General features: G+C 55.8%; 2 non-coding genes and 1 pseudogene across 2 annotated transcripts; all 3 read left to right on the top strand.

Annotated features, from left to right (window-relative positions):
- The first annotated feature begins 2,914 nt into the window (after positions 1 to 2,914).
- Positions 2,915 to 4,823, top strand: LOC126443501 (small subunit ribosomal RNA). The gene has a single exon (XR_007581965.1). It is a non-coding gene; the product is annotated as a small subunit ribosomal RNA (ribosomal RNA).
- A 353-nt stretch (positions 4,824 to 5,176) lies between these two features.
- LOC126443531 (5.8S ribosomal RNA) lies at positions 5,177 to 5,331 on the top strand. Its single transcript, XR_007581986.1, has one exon. It is a non-coding gene; the product is annotated as a 5.8S ribosomal RNA (ribosomal RNA).
- Positions 5,332 to 5,519: 188 nt separating this feature from the next.
- LOC126443526 (large subunit ribosomal RNA) overlaps positions 5,520 to 7,500 on the top strand; it is a 5,884-nt pseudogene continuing 3,903 nt past the window's right edge.

The raw sequence follows: 7,500 nt of genomic DNA, 5'->3' as shown, positions 1-7,500 counted from the left end.
GTGCCTTAACCTAACCTACGTTGTGCCTTAACCTAACCTACGTTGTGCCTTAACCTAACCTACGTTGTGCCTTAACCTAACCTACGTTGTGCCTTAACCTAACCTACGTTGTGCCTTAACCTAACCTACGTTGTGCCTTAACCTAACCTACGTTGTGCCTTAACCTAACCTACGTTGTGCCTTAACCTAACCTACGTTGTGCCTTAACCTAACCTACGTTGTGCCTTAACCTAACCTATGTTGTGCCTTAACCTAACCTATGTTGTGCCTTAACCTAACCTATGTTGTGCCTTAACCTAACCTATGTTGTGCCTTAACCTAACCTATGTTGTGCCTTAACCTAACCTATGTTGTGCCTTAACCTAACCTATGTTGTGCCTTAACCTAACCTATGTTGTGCCTTAACCTAACCTATGTTGTGCCTTAACCTAACCTATGTTGTGCCTTAACCTAACCTATGTTGTGCCTTAACCTAACCTATGTTGTGCCTTAACCTAACCTACGTTGTGCCTTAACCTAACCTACGTTGTGCCTTAACCTAACCCATATTGTACCTTAACCTAACCCATATTGTACCTTAACCTAACCCATATTGTACCTTAACCTAACCCATATTGTACCTTAACCTAACCCATATTGTACCTTAACGTAACCTAATTTGTGCCTTAACGTAACCTAATTTGTGCCTTAACGTAACCTAATTTGTGCCTTAACGTAACCTAATTTGTGCCTTAACGTAACCTAATTTGTGCCTTAACGTAACCTAATTTGTGCCTTAACGTAACCTAATTTGTGCCTTAACGTAACCTAATTTGTGCCTTAACGTAACCTAATTTGTGCCTTAACGTAACCTAATTTGTGCCTTAACGTAACCTAATTTGTGCCTTAACGTAACCTAATTTGTGCCTTAACGTAACCTAATTTGTGCCTTAACGTAACCTAATTTGTGCCTTAACGTAACCCATGTTGTGCCTTAACGTAACCCATGTTGTGCCTTAACGTAACCCAATTTGTGCCTTAACGTAACCCATGTTGTGCCTTAACCTAACCTATATTGTGCCTCAACCTAACCTATATTGCGCCTTAACCTGACGCACGTTGTCGCTGAACCTGCTCTGTAATTGTTATGCAACTCGTTAAATTAGTGTAGTGTTGCCTAACCGCAACCCTCGCAATATAGTTCGCTATTCGCACTGCCCGGTCCCCTGTGTATCGCGTCATGTTAAACACCTTGCAGGTGTTGCTGACTTTCCACATGCTCCTGCTATACACTGTAATGTGGATAGCAGCAGGACGTACATGCCCCCCCCCCTTCCCCCCTGCCTTCGCAAGCTGGTCGTTGAGAAGTTTGCATGTTCAATGCCCTTCGCATGCCGACGTACTCAGCCTACGTTGTGGTACGGCCTGTCACCTGTCCGCCGATGTACGCAAAACCCACAAACTGTACTGCACATTGGTCCGTATGTACTGAATGATACATCGTGGCACATGTGTGACCGTACGACGACTGCGCCTAGCAACGGCAGACCATACAGTCCAAATATTGTGCACGCAGCTACGTGTCGTCTCCCTATAAGAGCTGGATTGCAGTGTGGTACGCCATTCAGACGTGTGGGAGGAACGGACGCCCTGGATGGCGATCAGCATGAGCAGTCTGTTGATGTAGTGGAGCGTGTATTCGGACGTAGTCGTCTCTTCTCACACACCGTGATAGCATGTTGCACCGCGTTCCACATCTGCGACATCCTGCAGAGGCCGGCTGACAGTCGTTCGCGCAATGGACACCGCATACGTACGGGGGCTACCTTCCACGTGTTCTCGAGGCGTGCACATGTTGTTGCGTCTATGTGGGCAGACGTAGTGTGTTGTGACACCTGACACAGGCATGCAATACTCGTTGCAAATGGCGATGGACGTCTACGTTTGCTGGTGACGTTACGCAAATGAACAACAGGTAACCCGTTGTGGTGCGGTTGTTCTCGCTAGAGGTGAATCAGTGTTGGCGACGATCGGTCGAGCTATTAACCGGTTGTTTCAGGGATACCCACCATGCCCACGAACGTGAAAGGGGACCCACCATGCCCACGAACGCGAAAGGGGATCTGGGTGTGAGGCGATACGCGGCGGTGGCTGGGTGGGACCGTCCCCGGCCGGTGAGGGGGGGCCGCCCGGCGTGCTGGCAGCGCGGTGCGTGGGCGCACGCGCTACAGCCGGCTGGTGGGGGCGGCCAGTGGCAGGCGCGCCGGCCGACGGACGCGGCAGGCGGCGCAGCTGCGCGCCGGCGCCCCCTGCTCGCGGCGCCTTGCGGCCAAAGTAGGTCCTCGCGGGCCCGGTGCGAAGCGCGGTGGCCATCTGCAGTGTGCTGGTCCGATTGAGGACTGTGTGCGCTGAGGATGCGCCGCCGCCCGGCGCTCGGCGCCGCGACGCCGTCTGCTGCTCGGTCGCCCCAGCGGTTCTCGCAGGTGGTTTGTATCGCAGCTGTGCGGACGTGTTGGCGCGTGCGCTGTGCTGGGAGAGTTCGCTTCGGCACCCAAGTGGGGCTTTTGTCCTTCTGTGGCGCTGGCGTTGGAGCTGCCGGTCACCGTAGGTGGCGCGTGTTGTCTCCCGCCGGCAATGCCACGACAGCACGCTCCCGGGCCTCTGTCGGCAGCGGCAAGCTCAGTTGGGAGCACGGGTGGTCGCACCTAAAGCGTCTACTCGCCTAACTCCGGGCGATTGCGCCTCTCTCGAACCCGACCAAGTACTTAGGACGGCGCTGCGCGCCGCCGGGACCTGAGAGGGTTTCGAGGTGTGTTGTGCAGGGGAGCTCAGCCTCCTCCTGTTTGCAGAATAATTGAGCGGACGCTTGCGTGTTCGCGCGGGCCCCCGGGACACACTCCCGGGCGGCCGGCTGCTCAGCTCTAGTTGACGCAGCTCCCTGGTTGATCCTGCCAGTAGTCATATGCTTGTCTCAAAGATTAAGCCATGCATGTCTCAGTACAAGCCGCATTAAGGTGAAACCGCGAATGGCTCATTAAATCAGTTATGGTTCCTTAGATCGTACCCACGTTACTTGGATAACTGTGGTAATTCTAGAGCTAATACATGCAAACAGAGTCCCGACCAGAGATGGAAGGGACGCTTTTATTAGATCAAAACCAATCGGTCGGCTCGTCCGGTCCGTTTGCCTTGGTGACTCTGAATAACTTTGGGCTGATCGCACGGTCCTCGTACCGGCGACGCATCTTTCAAATGTCTGCCTTATCAACTGTCGATGGTAGGTTCTGCGCCTACCATGGTTGTAACGGGTAACGGGGAATCAGGGTTCGATTCCGGAGAGGGAGCCTGAGAAACGGCTACCACATCCAAGGAAGGCAGCAGGCGCGCAAATTACCCACTCCCGGCACGGGGAGGTAGTGACGAAAAATAACGATACGGGACTCATCCGAGGCCCCGTAATCGGAATGAGTACACTTTAAATCCTTTAACGAGTATCTATTGGAGGGCAAGTCTGGTGCCAGCAGCCGCGGTAATTCCAGCTCCAATAGCGTATATTAAAGTTGTTGCGGTTAAAAAGCTCGTAGTTGGATTTGTGTCCCACGCTGTTGGTTCACCGCCCGTCGGTGTTTAACTGGCATGTATCGTGGGACGTCCTGCCGGTGGGGCGAGCCGAAGGCGTGCGACCGCCTCGTGCGTGCTCGTGCGTCCCGAGGCGGACCCCGTTGAAATCCTACCAGGGTGCTCTTTATTGAGTGTCTCGGTGGGCCGGCACGTTTACTTTGAACAAATTAGAGTGCTTAAAGCAGGCAAGCCCGCCTGAATACTGTGTGCATGGAATAATGGAATAGGACCTCGGTTCTATTTTGTTGGTTTTCGGAACCCGAGGTAATGATTAATAGGGACAGGCGGGGGCATTCGTATTGCGACGTTAGAGGTGAAATTCTTGGATCGTCGCAAGACGAACAGAAGCGAAAGCATTTGCCAAGTATGTTTTCATTAATCAAGAACGAAAGTTAGAGGTTCGAAGGCGATCAGATACCGCCCTAGTTCTAACCATAAACGATGCCAGCCAGCGATCCGCCGCAGTTCCTCCGATGACTCGGCGGGCAGCCTCCGGGAAACCAAAGCTTTTGGGTTCCGGGGGAAGTATGGTTGCAAAGCTGAAACTTAAAGGAATTGACGGAAGGGCACCACCAGGAGTGGAGCCTGCGGCTTAATTTGACTCAACACGGGAAACCTCACCAGGCCCGGACACCGGAAGGATTGACAGATTGATAGCTCTTTCTTGATTCGGTGGGTGGTGGTGCATGGCCGTTCTTAGTTGGTGGAGCGATTTGTCTGGTTAATTCCGATAACGAACGAGACTCTAGCCTGCTAACTAGTCGCGTGACATCCTTCGTGCTGTCAGCGATTACTTTTCTTCTTAGAGGGACAGGCGGCTTCTAGCCGCACGAGATTGAGCAATAACAGGTCTGTGATGCCCTTAGATGTTCTGGGCCGCACGCGCGCTACACTGAAGGAATCAGCGTGTCTTCCTAGGCCGAAAGGTCGGGGTAACCCGCTGAACCTCCTTCGTGCTAGGGATTGGGGCTTGCAATTGTTCCCCATGAACGAGGAATTCCCAGTAAGCGCGAGTCATAAGCTCGCGTTGATTACGTCCCTGCCCTTTGTACACACCGCCCGTCGCTACTACCGATTGAATGATTTAGTGAGGTCTTCGGACTGGTACGCGGCATTGACTCTGTCGTTGCCGATGCTACCGGAAAGATGACCAAACTTGATCATTTAGAGGAAGTAAAAGTCGTAACAAGGTTTCCGTAGGTGAACCTGCGGAAGGATCATTACCGACTAGACTGCATGTCTTTCGATGTGCGTGTCGTGTCGCGCAACACGCAGCTACCTGTACGGCTCGCAGTAGCCGTGCGCCGCGTGCGGAACCACGCGTTCGTCTCAAAACTAACGGCAATGTTGTGTGGTACGAGCGCTGAAGCGCTGGAGCGGCTGGCCTGCGGCACCTGGCGCCTGGCGCCGGTTTTGAATGACTTTCGCCCGACTGCCTGTCCGCTCCGGTGTGGAGCCGTACGACGCCCATCGGCCGTGAGGCCGTTGGACACTGAACGCTGGAACAGGGCCGCCACACGCCTCAGTCCCGCCTATGCAACTGTCTCGAAAGAGATGGTGGAAACTATGAAAAGATCACCCAGGACGGTGGATCACTCGGCTCGTGGGTCGATGAAGAACGCAGCAAATTGCGCGTCGACATGTGAACTGCAGGACACATGAACATCGACGTTTCGAACGCACATTGCGGTCCATGGATTCCGTTCCCGGGCCACGTCTGGCTGAGGGTCGGCTACGTATACTGAAGCGCGCGGCGTTTGCCCCGCTTCGCAGACCTGGGAGTGTCGTGGCCGCCTGTGGGGCCGGCCGCGTCTCCTTAAACGTGCGATGCGCGCCCGTCGCCTGGCGGTTCGCATACCGGTACTTACTCGGTAGCGTGCACAGCCGGCTGGCGGTGTGGCGTGCGACACCTCGTACAACGACCTCAGAGCAGGCGAGACTACCCGCTGAATTTAAGCATATTACTAAGCGGAGGAAAAGAAACTAACAAGGATTCCCCCAGTAGCGGCGAGCGAACAGGGAAGAGTCCAGCACCGAACCCCGCAGGCTGCCGCCTGTCGTGGCATGTGGTGTTTGGGAGGGTCCACTACCCCGACGCCTCGCGCCGAGCCCAAGTCCAACTTGAATGAGGCCACGGCCCGTAGAGGGTGCCAGGCCCGTAGCGGCCGGTGCGAGCGTCGGCGGGACCTCTCCTTCGAGTCGGGTTGCTTGAGAGTGCAGCTCCAAGTGGGTGGTAAACTCCATCTGAGACTAAATATGACCACGAGACCGATAGCGAACAAGTACCGAGAGGGAAAGTTGAAAAGAACTTTGAAGAGAGAGTTCAAAAGTACGTGAAACCGTTCTGGGGTAAACGTGAGAAGTCCGAAAGGTCGAACGGGTGAGATTCACGCCCATCCGGCCACTGGCCTCCGCCCTCGGCAGATGGGGCCGGCCGCCCGCGCGGAGCAATTCGCGGCGGGGTCGTGTCCGGTTGCCTTTCCACTCGCCGCGGGGCGGGGCCGTTCCGGTGTGCGGTGGGCCGCACTTCTCCCCTAGTAGGACGTCGCGACCCGCTGGGTGCCGGCCTACGGCCCGGGTGCGCAGCCTGTCCTTCCGCGGGCCTCGGTTCGCGTCTGTTGGGCAGAGCCCCGGTGTCCTGGCTGGCTGCCCGGCGGTATATCTGGAGGAGTCGATTCGCCCCTTTGGGCGCTCGGGCTCCCGGCAAGCGCGCGCGGTTCTTCCCGGATGACGGACCTACCTGGCCCGGCCCCGGACCCGCGCCGCTGTTGGCTCGGGATGCTCTCGGGCGGAATAATCGCTCCCGTCAGCGGCGCTTCAGCTTTGGACAATTTCACGACCCGTCTTGAAACACGGACCAAGGAGTCTAACATGTGCGCGAGTCATTGGGCTGTACGAAACCTAAAGGCGTAATGAAAGTGAAGGTCTCGCCTTGCGCGGGCCGAGGGAGGATGGGGCTTCCCCGCCCTTCACGGGGCGGCGGCCTCCGCACTCCCGGGGCGTCTCGTCCTCATTGCGAGGTGAGGCGCACCTAGAGCGTACACGTTGGGACCCGAAAGATGGTGAACTATGCCTGGCCAGGACGAAGTCAGGGGAAACCCTGATGGAGGTCCGTAGCGATTCTGACGTGCAAATCGATCGTCGGAGCTGGGTATAGGGGCGAAAGACTAATCGAACCATCTAGTAGCTGGTTCCCTCCGAAGTTTCCCTCAGGATAGCTGGTGCTCGTACGAGTCTCATCCGGTAAAGCGAATGATTAGAGGCCTTGGGGCCGAAACGACCTCAACCTATTCTCAAACTTTAAATGGGTGAGATCTCCGGCTTGCTTGATATGCTGAAGCCGCGAGCAAACGACTCGGATCGGAGTGCCAAGTGGGCCACTTTTGGTAAGCAGAACTGGCGCTGTGGGATGAACCAAACGCCGAGTTAAGGCGCCCGAATCGACGCTCATGGGAAACCATGAAAGGCGTTGGTTGCTTAAGACAGCAGGACGGTGGCCATGGAAGTCGGAATCCGCTAAGGAGTGTGTAACAACTCACCTGCCGAAGCAACTAGCCCTGAAAATGGATGGCGCTGAAGCGTCGTGCCTATACTCGGCCGTCAGTCTGGCAGTCATGGCCGGTCCTTGCGGCCGGCCGCGAAGCCCTGACGAGTAGGAGGGTCGCGGCGGTGGGCGCAGAAGGGTCTGGGCGTGAGCCTGCCTGGAGCCGCCGTCGGTGCAGATCTTGGTGGTAGTAGCAAATACTCCAGCGAGGCCCTGGAGGGCTGACGCGGAGAAGGGTTTCGTGTGAACAGCCGTTGCACACGAGTCAGTCGATCCTAAGCCCTAGGAGAAATCCGATGTTGATGGGGGCCGTCATAGCATGATGCGCTTTGTGCTGGCCCCCGTTGGGCGAAAGG

This window comes from Schistocerca serialis, unplaced genomic scaffold (genome assembly GCF_023864345.2).
Source record: "Schistocerca serialis cubense isolate TAMUIC-IGC-003099 unplaced genomic scaffold, iqSchSeri2.2 HiC_scaffold_155, whole genome shotgun sequence".
NCBI classification, from domain to species: Eukaryota; Metazoa; Arthropoda; class Insecta; order Orthoptera; family Acrididae; genus Schistocerca; species Schistocerca serialis.
Note: the sequence above shows the minus strand (reverse complement) of the source record. Positions and strands in the feature narration are given on the sequence as shown.